We start from the raw sequence: 13,366 nt of genomic DNA, 5'->3' as shown, positions 1-13,366 counted from the left end.
TTCCGTTGTTTTAAGCCACCCAGTTTGAGGTAATTTGTTATGGAAATCCTAGGAAAGCAAATCATATCCATGTTAATCTGTCTTTCCATACTAGGTGCTTAAGTAAACACACACGTGCCCACGCATGTGCATATACGTGTATGTATATATTTGGTTTGTGTTAAAATTCCACTCTGGCCTCTGCATTTGTTCAAGTTTTTCTATTTGACTTCAGCCTTCCTTCAGTCTTTTGAAGGTTGAAGCACTGAATGCCAGATTGAAGGTTATGCCTGGTGTCTCTGAACTTGTGTGCATGGATTCTCTGAACTCATGGATTCCATGAGTATGTGATCAGTTGGGTTACCATCACATCTAACCAGCATAATAGCATGAGGGATATTGAACAAGCCAGGTGGTTCCTGTCTAATTTAAGATCTTAAGAGTCACTTTCAAATTTGAGCATCCTGGTGTAACGTGGAGTGAAAATCTTGTGTGTGCATTCAAGGTTAAAATTTTATCAGTCAGCTGAAGTGTGTGTGTGTGTGTGTGTGTGTGTGTGTGTGTGTGTGTGTGTGAGTAATTACATAATTACAGGAGTAAGACGCTGAAATAATTAATGATGATTGTGAAAGCCTGTAGGCTGTAGGTTGGGTTTTCAGGAAAAGGACTCTGAAAAAGAAATTAGGGTTTAGGATATTAACTGGGACTGCTCTCAGGTTCAACAGCCTGAAGGGGGTAGGGGGAGGGAGAAGCTGAACTATGATACTTCAGCGGGTCCCATAGGCAGTGCTAGAGCTGAATGCCCCCAGGCACTGTCTCAAACTTGGGGCAAGGGGACCAGGCCTTTATATTACACATCAACCAGGTGATGGATGTGGGCTGCCCCCAGGAAGGGGTTGTGACTGTGGGTGAGGCAGCTCCTTTTCCCTGAGGACAATCTCCTGGTGGGGGGCGGCGGGGAGAGCAGGAGGACACACTCCGCTTCAAGACCTCAGCACCCCCAGCAGCATCCTGAGACGGGAAATCTGTCCATTACACCATGCCTTTTACATGCCCAAAACAAATCCTGCGAATTTCCGTGTAATTATACAAATCAGGAAATAGAGCGAGTGTGTTGGTGTGAATATTAAAGGTGTTTTATTTAGATACCATTAGGAAGACAATTTTCTCCTCTTGGGATTGACAAATCTAAAACGTAAATAATAATAGAGGCAAAACGGCAAAGATCAGATTGGAAATTCAGAGACTTTTTTTTTTTTTTATGGCAGGCAGCCTTCTTTGTAGAATTGTTTTGTATTCTACCATTCATACTATTAAAAAAATCTTTAGTAACTATAGTTGATTTTTCTAGATTTGTATTTTAAAAAAATATACTTAACACTCGTGAAGATGAATTTTGAAGATTTTATTTATTTATTTATTTATTTATTTATTTATTTGACAGAGAGAACTTGAGGAACAGAGGAGGAGGGAGACAGACAGACAAGCGGACTGCATGCTGAGACTGTCACAGGGGCTCCATCTCAGGACCCTGAGATATTGACCCTGAGATCTTGACCTGAGCTGAAACCAAGAGCAGAGGCTTAACCGACTGAGCCACCCAGGCACCCGATGAAGATGAATTTTAAAGTTTGAAACTTTGCTGAGTTAAATTTCTTGAGGTAGAAATAAAACTCCAAAACCATGTATAACAACTTTTATGATAAAACATCTTTGAACCAGACATAATAATGAATGCAAAGAGCACTGGAAAGATAGGAAAGTGTTAGAAATAAGATGCCTGAAATACATGTTGTTCTCACTAATCAAACTTCAAAACAACATATTTTATAAGAATAGTTTTGAAAGATTTTGTATAGGTATATTCCAAGCTGCTTTTGACCAGTGAGCATTTGCTTACTCTAATTAGGAAAACAGGCTCCTGGAATGAAGGGAACATAAACAAAGTGGTACTGCGTTAGTGCCAGGGCAAGTGGAAAAGCAAACCTAGACCCCCTCTGGAGGAAGGTACTTAAATCCCAAAAGGAAAATGATCCCAGAGCAAGAACATGGTAAAGGTATAGATGTATCAGTCAGAATCTCAGTAGGAAACTGATGCACTGTTAGGGGCCCAATTAAACATAAACTAATAAAGGTATAACTAGTTACAGAGGTGTGGCAGGATTAAGAGGTCCAGTAAGGAATGATGAGAGATCCTGTACAAGCAATAGTGGGGAGCTATTACCACCCCCAGACCACTTTAAATTAATTAACACATAAATATTTTGAAATTTTCTCCATTTTAATTTCTATTTATTTACTTATTTTCTGAGAGAGAGAGAATGCAAGTGGGGGTGGGGAGGGGCAGAGGTAGAGGGAGAGAGAGAATGCTAAGCAGCCTTCACACTCAGCGTGGAGCCAGCCACAGGGCTCTATCTCATGACTCTGAGATCATGACATAAGCCAAAATCAGGAGTGGGACACTGAACTGACTGAGCCACCTCTAGTAAGGCAAGTATTCATAGATACAACCTGCATAAGCAAGAGCTCTTGGGGTTCGCAATACTTCTTTTTTCATAGTGTAAAGGAGTCCTGAAACTAAAAACTCTGGGAACTGCTTCCCTACAGATACTTTGCACAGTTACACCAGATGTACATGTGAGAATGTTCACAGCAGGGCGCCTGGGTGGCTCAGTTGGTTGGGCGACTACCTTCGGCTCAGGTCATGATCCTGGAGTCCCGGGATCGAGTCCCGCATCGGGCTCCCCGCTCGGCGGGGAGTCTGCTTCTCCCTCTGACCCTCTTCCCTCTCGTGCTATCTATCTCTCATTCTCTCTCTCTCAAATAAATAAATAAAATCTTTAAAAAAAAAAAAAGAATGTTCACAGCAGCTTCATTTGTCATGGTACCAATCTGGAAGCAATCCAAATGTCCACTTAGAATCAGATGGATAAGCAAGTGCAGCTAGGAAAAGAAATGAACTACATAGACAACTCTCACACACAAAATGTTGGAGAAAATAAGATATAAAAAATATATATAGTCTTGTTTCATATAAATAAATATCTATACTTGAAAACGAGCAAAGAAACCTACATAAGGGTGCCATTAAAAAGAAGAGTGAGGTCAAGATTATAAAAAAGTTAGAATGTTGCCAACTTCTGGAGGGATGGAGGACTTATCATTGAGGAAAACACATGGAGGAGATTCTGAAATATTGTGTATATTTCATTTCTTGACCTATGTGAGAATAGGAATGTTTATTTTAAAATTACTCATGATATGTGTATGAATACATTTGTTTCATGCATTTTTAGGTTATACTTCACCAAAAATATAGCTGAGAGCAACCATCTTAAGTCTGCATCTGAAACTGTTGAGAAAGCAGCAAAGACTCAGCTTGTGGTTCACCTTTAATGAAATTACATCATCGCTTTTGACCAAATTTTCCTGAACAGGAAGTAATCGTTTATTTTAATCACTTTCTCTTAGTGAGGAAGGAAAGCTTAATAACCTGGTGGGGAGATCACCATCACGGGGATCCTTTACTGGCAAAGTGAGCATTTATTTAGTATCAGAACTGGGCAGTATGGTGAACAGAGAAAAAAGAAATAACAGCTAAAAATGCCGAGAAATCATTGTTCCCATGCTTTAATGTTAAAATGTTAAAGTTAGACCACCATGCAGTTTTAATTTTAACTCTTTATGTTGAACTACTTTTAGTGTTTTGAAAAGTTGTAAAAATAGTACCGAGAATTCCCACATACTCCTCTTACTTTCCCTAAAGTTGACTTCTTATATAACTGGTGCCAAGAATGCACAATGGAGAAAGAATAATCCCTTAAAAATGGTGTTGGGAAAATTGAATATCCACATGTAAAATAATGAAATTGGACACTTATCTCATGCCCCACACAAAAATCACTTCAAAATGGGTTGAAGACTTAAGCATAAGACCTGAAACTATAAAGCTCCTAGAAGAGAACATGGGGAAAAGCTTCATGACATTGGCCTTGGCAATCATTTCATGGATATGACCCCAAAATTAAAAGTAGAATTATCTATTATCCAGCAATCTCACTTCTAGACATTTATCTAAAAATACTGAATTGGGATCTTGAAGAGTTATTTACTCTCATGTTCCCTGCAGCATTATTAACTATAGCCAAAATGTGGAAACAACCTAAATATTCATTGACAGGTGAATGGATAAAGAAAAAAGCCTGTGGTATATACATATGATGGGATATTATTCAGCTTTAAAGAAAGGAAATCCTGCAATATGCAACTAAGTGGATGAACCTTGAGGACATGATGCTAACTGAAATAAGCCAGTCACAGAAAGACAAATACTGGATGATTCCACTTACATGAGGTATCTGAAATAGTCAAATTCATAAAATCAAACAGTGGAATGATGGTTGCCAGGAGATGAGGAAGGAGGAAATGGAAAGCTATCAACTGACATAAAGTTCAGTTAAGCAAGATGAATGAGTTCTGGAGATCTGTGGTACAACCAACCCTACCTACAGTCAACACCACCTACAGTCAACACCACCTACAGTCAACACCACTGTATTGCACACTTAAAAATTAGTTAAGAGGGTAGATCTCATGTTCAGTTTATTGCAATAAAATAAAAAAATCTCAAAACTCAGGAAATTAACACTGGTTCAGTACTATCAACATTACTATAGACTTTTATACAATAAATTTATTTTTTTCTTTTTTAAAGATTTAATTATTTATTTGAAAGAGAGAGTGTGCAAGTGGCGGGGGGAGGGGCCGAGGGAGAAGGAGAGAGAGAATCTCAAGCAGACTCCCCACTGAGTGCAGAGCTGAGGCAGTTTGATATCACAACTGTGAGGTCATAACCAGAGCCAAAACCAAGTCAGACGCATAACCAACTGCACCCGTCCAGGCCCCTCTCTAATTCTTTTTATTTTTAATTAAAATAAATGTTTTATGGGTCGCCTGTGTGGCTCAGTCGTTAAGTGTCTGCCTTCGGCTCAGGTCATGATCTCAGGGTCCTGGGATCGAGCCCCGCATCGGGCTCCCTGCTCGGCGGGAAGCTTGCTTCTCCCTCTCCCACTCCCCCTGGTTGTGTTCCCTCTCTCTCTGTGTCTCTCTCTGTCAAATAAATAAATAAAATCTTTTAAAAAACTAAATTAGAAAATGTTTTATTCTCTTTCAGAGGGAGGAGGGGCAGATGGAGAAGGAGAATGTTAAACAGGCCCCATGGGGCTCAATCTCAGGATCCTGAGATCATGAATTGAGCTGAAATCAAGCGTCGGATGCTCAACCACTCAACCGACTGAGCCGCCCAGGTGCCCCTCTAATTCTTTTTCTAATTAGGTTTGTAGTTTCTTTATAATCCTCATCCAATGAGAATCATTGTCAAAACATTAATTTACTTAAAATAACAACGATAAATCCATACATGTTAAAACAGTTAATATATTTAATGAAAAACACATATTTTCAAAAACAAAAATCAGTGTAAATAGATATTGTTTTACATTTTTGCGAGTCTCTTTAATACTTGACTTAATGGGAGATAACTGAATTCTCATACCTGCTTCTTTTTTTAAAAAAATATTTTATTTATTTATTTGAGAGAGAGAGAGTGAGAGAGCATGAGAGGAGAGAGGGTCAGAGGGAGAAGCAGACTCCCCGCTGAGCGGGGAGCCCGATGTGGGACTCGATCCCGGGACTCCAGGATCATGACCTGAGCCAAAGGCAGTCACTTAACGAGCTGAGCCACCCAGGCGCCCTCTCATACCTTCTTCTTTACTCAATTTGTTGTGATATGCTTTTTTTTATTTGCCTTGTATTCGGTGGTGTTAGTGTATCAGAGTTTATTCAGCCATTATTCAGTTGATGAACATTCAGTTTGTTTCCAGTTTTGTGGGTTTGGTTTGGTTTTGTTTGCTACCGTAAATAATGCTACCATAAACATCCTTGTATGCTCATCCTTATGTGTTCCTACTTCTGTCTCAGTGGGATCGATTCTCTGGATTGGGTTGGTTGAGATTAAGTGAAGGTGTAGATGTAATGCTAATGGATGATTCTGTATTGTTTCCACACATAAGGATAGTTTTTCCTCACCTTCACACCAGCTGAGGGTGTTCCATTCCTTGTATTTTGCCGTCTAACGTGACATCTTGTTTTTACTCAGATATGCACTTTTCAAACTTCTGATTAATTTGAGCATTTGTTTCATATTTAGCTTTTTGGATTTGCTTTTCTATGAATTCTCTATTCTCATTCTTTGCCCATTTTCTATTGGCTTATCTTTTTTTTTTCATCTTGTAGGAATATAGATCTTGATTTTTTTATCAGCCATCAGTATTGAAAAATTTACTATCCATGACCCTTAATACACTGATTATGGTTTTGGTACATTTTACCATTCAAAAGGTTTTATTTTTTTTTAAGTCTTAAGTTTTATTTCATTTCATTTCATTTTTTTTAAAGATTTTATTTATTTATTTGACAGAGAGAGACACAGCGAGAGAGGGAACACAAGCCGGGGTGGTGGGGGGGGCGTGGGAGAGGGAGAAGCAGGCTTCCTGGGATCATGACCTGAGCCGAAGGCAGACACTTAACGACTGAGCCACCCAGGCGCCCCTCATTTTATTTTTTTAAAGTTTTTATTTAAATGCCAGTTAGTTAACATACAGTGTAATATTAGTTTCAGGTGTAGAATTTAGTGATTCAACACTTCCATACAACACCTGGGGCTCATCACAATAAGTGCACTCCTTAATCCCCATCCCTTATTTAGCCCCTGCCCCCCAACCCCTTCCCCCTGGTAACCATCAGTTTGTTGTCTATAGTTAAGAGTCTGTTTCTTGGCAAAAGTTTGTATACCCATATAGCCACATGACTATCTCCCCACCCCCCAGAGCTTTTGGGTTTCCTGCTTAAGAAAGTTACCTCCACAGCTCCATAATTGCCTTGATTTTCTTCTAATACTTTCATGACTTTTAAAAAATGTTTAATTCTGGCATGCCTCTTTGTATGTGGTATGAGCTAAGATGGGAGTCCAGCTTTATTATATTTTCAGATAGGTCTGTTTAGCCGAGGCATGTTTGTTAAATAAACTCTTCTTTCTCATTTGAATAGGACTATCATAATTGTCATAGTTAAAATTATCATGCAGACTTGAATCTACTGTGGATTCTTTACTGTGTCCTTTGATCAACTTTTCTATTCTTATTCCAATAGTATACTAATTTGATAACATTAGACTTATAGTATATTCTTATGCCATGTGAAAACAAACAAATAAGCAAACACCCTTCATTACTTTTCTAAGAGATTTGGTAAATGATCCAAAGAGAAAGGATCCTACTTGCTCTGTCATCGTAGATTGTAGGAACCATATATGCCTGGACCAGCCTGTGTCCACCCTCCTGAGCTTCAGGGGAAGAAACTGTCTCTAAATAATAAATTGAGGATCATTTAAATAAATGTGGAGAACGAGCTTCTTGCCATTCCAGTCTCTACAGCAGGAGGTGTGAACAGTTAAGGGGGCAGAGAACAGCTGTGGGGCAACCAGCCCACGGTACCAGCCCCACTATAAATGATGAACTTCAACCCGGTAAACATTAATCTACTTACCTGTTGGACTCAGAGTAAGACAATGATGGGGATTGTTGTCACAGAACAAAAGTATTATAAGTCATTCGCCTTTAAGAATAATATACTGACAAAAATTGGGAAGAATGAAAGACGAAAAGTGGTAGAAGAACATAGATCTCCTAAGTTTTTACAGGTGGAGTAAAATGAAACATTAAAGTAGATCAAACAATAGGAGGATGAATATTTGAAGATATAAAAGTAAAACCCAGAAGAACTAAGAAAAACAGCAAAATCAACTAAAATTGGGTATGGAGGGGATAAGAGGAAGTGGAAAGATTCTAATTTGTCATTGCTCACAGTGAAGAAAGACCACACACACACACACACACACACACACACACACACACACACACACCAGTGCAAACAAAACACGGACCATATTGTGAAATATAATTTCAAAAGAAGCAATAAAAACAGAAAGCATAACATTAAAATGCTGATAAAACTAAGGTCAAGGGGCGCCTGGGTGGCTCAGTCATTAGGTGTCTGCCTTTGGCTCAGGTCATGATCCCAGGGTCCTGGGATCGAGCCCCGCGTCGGGCTCCCTGCTCCGCGGGAAGCCCGCTTCTCCCTCTCCCACTCCCCCTGCTTGTGTTCCGTCTCTCGCTGTGTCTCTGTCAAATAAATAATAAAATCTAAAAAAAAAAAAAACTAAGGTCAAATATATCTGTCATTGGAATGAATTTAAATGTGCTTATTCTACATATTAAAAAAAGCAATTATCACATCAGATCACACAGTAAAACCCAACTATTTTCTGGGAATATAAGAGACATGTTAAAACGAATTGACTCAGAAAGTTTGCAAATGAAAAGATGGGCCAAGGCGAATGAGACCAATGGAAAGAAAAACAAAGCAGGGCTTCAATTTTAATATACAGCCAAGTTGAATTTAGGACAAAAAGCCATAAACAGGTTAAAGAGAGATACTTTATAAGGATAAAAAAATGTATTACACAAGAATAATCTAAGAGCCACAATATTCTACATATCATATAGTATCGCATCACAATTTAAACAGCAAAAAACACAGAACATGAGGAGAAATACACAAATATTGACCTATACTAAGAGATTTTAATTCACCTGTCTCGGCCAGGGTAGAGTCAATGCATAAAAATATGTAAAATTTTAGAGCTGTCCTGTCTAATGTGGTAGTCAGTAGCCACATTCGGCTATGTACATTTAAAATAATTAAAGTGAGGGGCGCCTGACAGGTTCAGTCGGTAGAGCATGAAACTCTTGATTTCGGGGTTGTAAGTTTGAGCCCCATGTTGGGTGTAGGGATTACTTAAAAATAAAAAAAAAATTTTAATTAATTTTAAAGTGACATAAAATTGAATATTCAGTGAGTCACAACTAACCATATTTCAAGTGCTGGAGAGCCACACAGAGGATCTATTTCATATAATTAATGAGTCATTGTATCCACCACAAAATGGTAAAAATCACACATACACACAGCAAAAATGGAAGAAAAACATTCTCTGACAGTAGGCCAAAGAGAAAAGTCAAAATCGCTATTTCAGAATATCTAGAAAAGAATTATATCAAATCCAGCAGAGTGCAGCCATCCCAAGTGCTAAAGAAACTCGAGTCATTAATGATAATGGTGAAATTCTAAAGTCTTCCCATTTATGCCAGGAACAAAGGCAGTCTCACTATTAACACAATCATAATTGCTTCTGAAGTGCTAGGAAAGGCAGCTAGACAGGAAATTGAAATAAAGTGTAAATATGAGAAATGAAAAGACAAGATGGTTATCTTTTGCAAATGATAGGATTTACCTAGAAAACCCAAGAGAATTTACAGAGAAAGAGAACTCATTAACAAGTTCTTTGACTTGGCAAGATATAAGATAAATATACTAATCAAGATCTTATGAAGAATCAACAGGTAAAATTAGATCTATATCTCACACCATACACAATGTCATTCCAGCTGGATTTAATATGATTTTAAGGTAACTTATGTATGAACAAAAAGTATTTTCCCATTATAATTTTTGATTGGTTGTTTTTTAATATAAGAAAGGTACTGATTTTTATAAATTAATCGTACAACCCAATCCAAGTGGGGACAATTTTGCTCTCCCACCTGGGGATATCTGGCAAGGACTGGAGACATTTGTTTGTCCTGAGTTGGGGAGAGGTGTGCTACTGGCATCTAGTGAGTGGAAGACAGAGATCTGCTAAGCATGCTGCAGGGTGTCTTCTCTCTCCCTACAACAAGGGATTATCCAGTTCCAAATATAAATAATGCTGAAATTGAAAAGCTGTGGTGTAACTTGACACCTTGATTGAGTTATCATGTCGGTTCTAATAGTTTCTCCAGTTAATTTTGGATTTCCCAGGTACACAACCACACTAATTGCAAGAAATAAGGATGTATCCTTTCCAGTTCTTATACCTGTTGTTTGGTTCTGTTTTGTAACTACATTTGGCTCTCACCGTCAGACCCATGTTTGCACTGAGCAGCTGAACTCTATCTCTCTGTTTGGGAATTCCACCATTGTGAGGTCCCACTTCCTACCATTAAGGACCTAAAGGCCAGATAGTTGCTTTCCCTGAAACCTAGTGGTCAGCATGCAGGTGTTTAACTGAACTCACACTGAGACTTTATATAAAGACATTAAGAATGGGTCAGAGCTCATTTGGATGGCCTTGGCACTGAACCAGTCCGTTCCTAGGCAAACTTGGTGACCATTCTCCTTTCATCGTTTCCTTGGGTTCTGACCCATTTTAACTTGCTACTTTAGCTTTCTCATCCAAACTATCAGCTGCCCCATGTCCTATGAATGAATTCCTTTTGTTTTCTTTTTAGTTAACCCAAATTGGTTTCCTTTGCAACCAAGAACCCAACTATTAGAATGTTAAATAATAATTTTTTTAAAAAAGATTTTATTTATTTGACAGAGAGAGAGAGACACAGCGAGAGAGGGAACACAAGCAGGGGGAGTGGGAGAGGGAGAAGCAGGCTTCCTGCTGAGCAGGGAGCCCAATGCGGGACTCGATCCCAGGACCCTGGGATCATGACCTGAGCCAAAGGCAGATGCCTAACGACTGAGCCACCCAGGCGCCCCTAGAATGTTAAATAATAATTGTGATAGCAGATGACATTGTCTTTTTCTTGATTTTGTTGGAAATAGCCTTTTGTCTGCACACATGCACACATTCATTAATTCATTTACAAAATAAATATTGAAATCCATGTGTTCAGTCCTTCACCTCCAGTTCCAATCCAATACCACATGGGTCATTCTAGTTTCTGCTTTCCTGTATGTGTAAATCCCTTCTCTGAAAATGAGAAATCTGTTTCCCATTACCCAAAACATATTTACTTATTTCATCAGACCCCCTGAGTGGAACTAGCTCTCCCTCTCAGCCACCATTCCTCCCCAGTGTGGTTGCTCTCCTTATCCCTCTTGGCTCTGCTTTCCCTGCTGGAATGTTCCCACCTGCTCTACCTAGGACTCCCTCGTCATCCTGCTGAGTCATTTCAGAGAGCAAACACATGTAAATGCCCTCCTCATCTTGCTCAGGTTCTGACATCCCTCTATGACATTCTTGAGTAGACACCCTCCTCATTGTATTTGAGACTGCTCCATTCCCGGCCACCTCTCTGCACAGGTATCCATGTAGCTCTGTCATACCTGAGCCCTATTGCTCAGAAGGGAAACAGAAAAGAAGAGAAGGGAAGGAGAGAAGAAAAAAGGAGATGATGAATTCTCGATATATTTTGAATGCAGAGCTGAAGGTATTTCCAACAGGATGTAGGGTGAATGAGAAGGAGGGGAGACAGGGATGACTCTGAGGTCTTTGACCTGTGCTCCTGCAAAGCAGAGTTAACTTCTTCTGAGAGGTGGAAGACTGTGGGAAGAGCAGGCATGGAGCGGAAATCTCGAGTAAGTCTTGGGCATGGTGAGTTTAAGGTGCATATTAGATACCCGAGCAGGCAATTAAATTGATGAATCTGGAGCTTTGGGGAGCTGACCAGAAAGAGGATACACATTTGGGAGTTATCGATATTTGATAGTATTTAAAAACTTCGGACTGGAAGAAATTGCTTTGGGAATAAGTAAAGATGGCAGAGAGAAGTGGTCCAAGTGATGTGATTTTATGTGGTATCTGGGAGTGAATGGTCAAGAAAGAATTCTCGAGACATTTTGGTACAAAAAAAAGGTGGTTTTATTAAAGCATGGGGACAGGGCCCGTGGGCAGATAGAGCTGCACCAGGGTTGTAAGGAGTGACTGATTATATACTTTTTTTAAAGATTTTGTTTTTATTTTATTTTGAGAGAGAGAGAGAAAGAGAGCACGTGAGCAGGGCAGGGGCAGAGGGAGAGAGAATCTCAAGCAGGCTCCACACCTAGTGTGGAGCCTTATGCAGGGCTCGATTTCACGACCTTGAGATCATGACCTGAGCTGAAATCAAGAGTCATATGCCCAGGGGCGCCTGGGTGGCTCAGTTGTTAAGCGTCTGCCTTTGGCTTGGGTCATGATCCCAGGGTCCTGGGATCGAGCCCCACATCGGGCTCTCTGCTCGGCGGAAAGCCTGCTTCTCCCTCTCCCACTCCCCCTGCTTGTGTTCCCTCTCTCGCTGTGTCTCTCTCTGTCAAATAAATAAATAAAATTTTAAAAAAAGAAAAAAGAGTCATATGCCCAACCAACTGAGCCACCCAGGTGCCCCGATCATATACTTTTAAGTTGGAAGGGGGGGAGATAAAGCAAGTTTCCAAAAGGATTTTCATATGTTAAAGACTTACAGGATCCCAGAGGCCTAGCTATTGTCAAGCCAAGGTGGGTTTTTTTTTTTGTTTGTTTCTAGCAAAGTATTAACATTAAGACAGTTGGGAGTTCCTGGAGGAATGTCATACTCTGCCTGCCTCAAGTGTTTGTCAACGGGCTGCAAGTTATTTATTTTTTTTAAGATTTTATTTATTTATTTTAGAGAGAGAGAGAGAGAGAGAGAGTGAGCATGAGTGGGAGGGGCAGAGAGAGAGAGAGAGAGAGAATCTCAAGCAGACTCCACGCTGAGCATGGAGCCCGACACAGGGCTCCATCCCAAGACCCTGAGATCATGACCTGAGCAGAAGGCAAACGCTTAACTGACTGAGCCGCCCACGCGCCCCTCTACATTTCCTTCTGCCTTTGTTCTCCTCACCTACAGGAGTAGCCTTGGGATAGGCCAATGCAGTGTTTTGTAAGGAAGCAATTAACTTGTTTTCCTTTTTATGTGACCTGACAGATAGGTAGGTAAATAGAATTCTAAAGATTTTTTTTAAGTTACTTGTTATTTTTAGTCATCTCTACACCCAACGTGGGGCTTGAACCCATGACCCTGAGATTAAGTCATGTGCTCTTCCCTCTGAGCCAGCCAAGTAGATTTCTAAATTAAGGAAATAATCTCATATAAGGGGATTTTTGTTGGGAAATGTACCTGAATTTTAGGTGATCCCTTTGGCCATGGTGTGTATATATATGTATTTTTTAAATGTACTGGAGGTTTCTACACTAGTTATCTATCTGGAATTTTTCCATCAATATTCATTAGGGAGATTTGTCTGCAGTTTTCCCTTTTTGTCTTACCATATTAGATTTATAGTGCTGGCTCTATACATATAATTGGGAAGTTTTAATTTTTATCTTTAGTTTACATCAAGTCAGAATCGCCTATCTGTTGATAGTTTAAAATAATTTAGTATGGGGCACCTGGCTGGCTCAGTTGGAAGAGTGAGCAACTCTTGATCTTGGGGTCGTGGG

Source organism: Eumetopias jubatus, unplaced genomic scaffold (genome assembly GCF_037043125.1).
Source record: "Eumetopias jubatus isolate StellerSeaLion01/CBP00866 unplaced genomic scaffold, mEumJub1_p1.0 scaffold_10, whole genome shotgun sequence".
Taxonomy (NCBI): domain Eukaryota; kingdom Metazoa; phylum Chordata; class Mammalia; order Carnivora; family Otariidae; genus Eumetopias; species Eumetopias jubatus.
Note: the sequence above shows the minus strand (reverse complement) of the source record.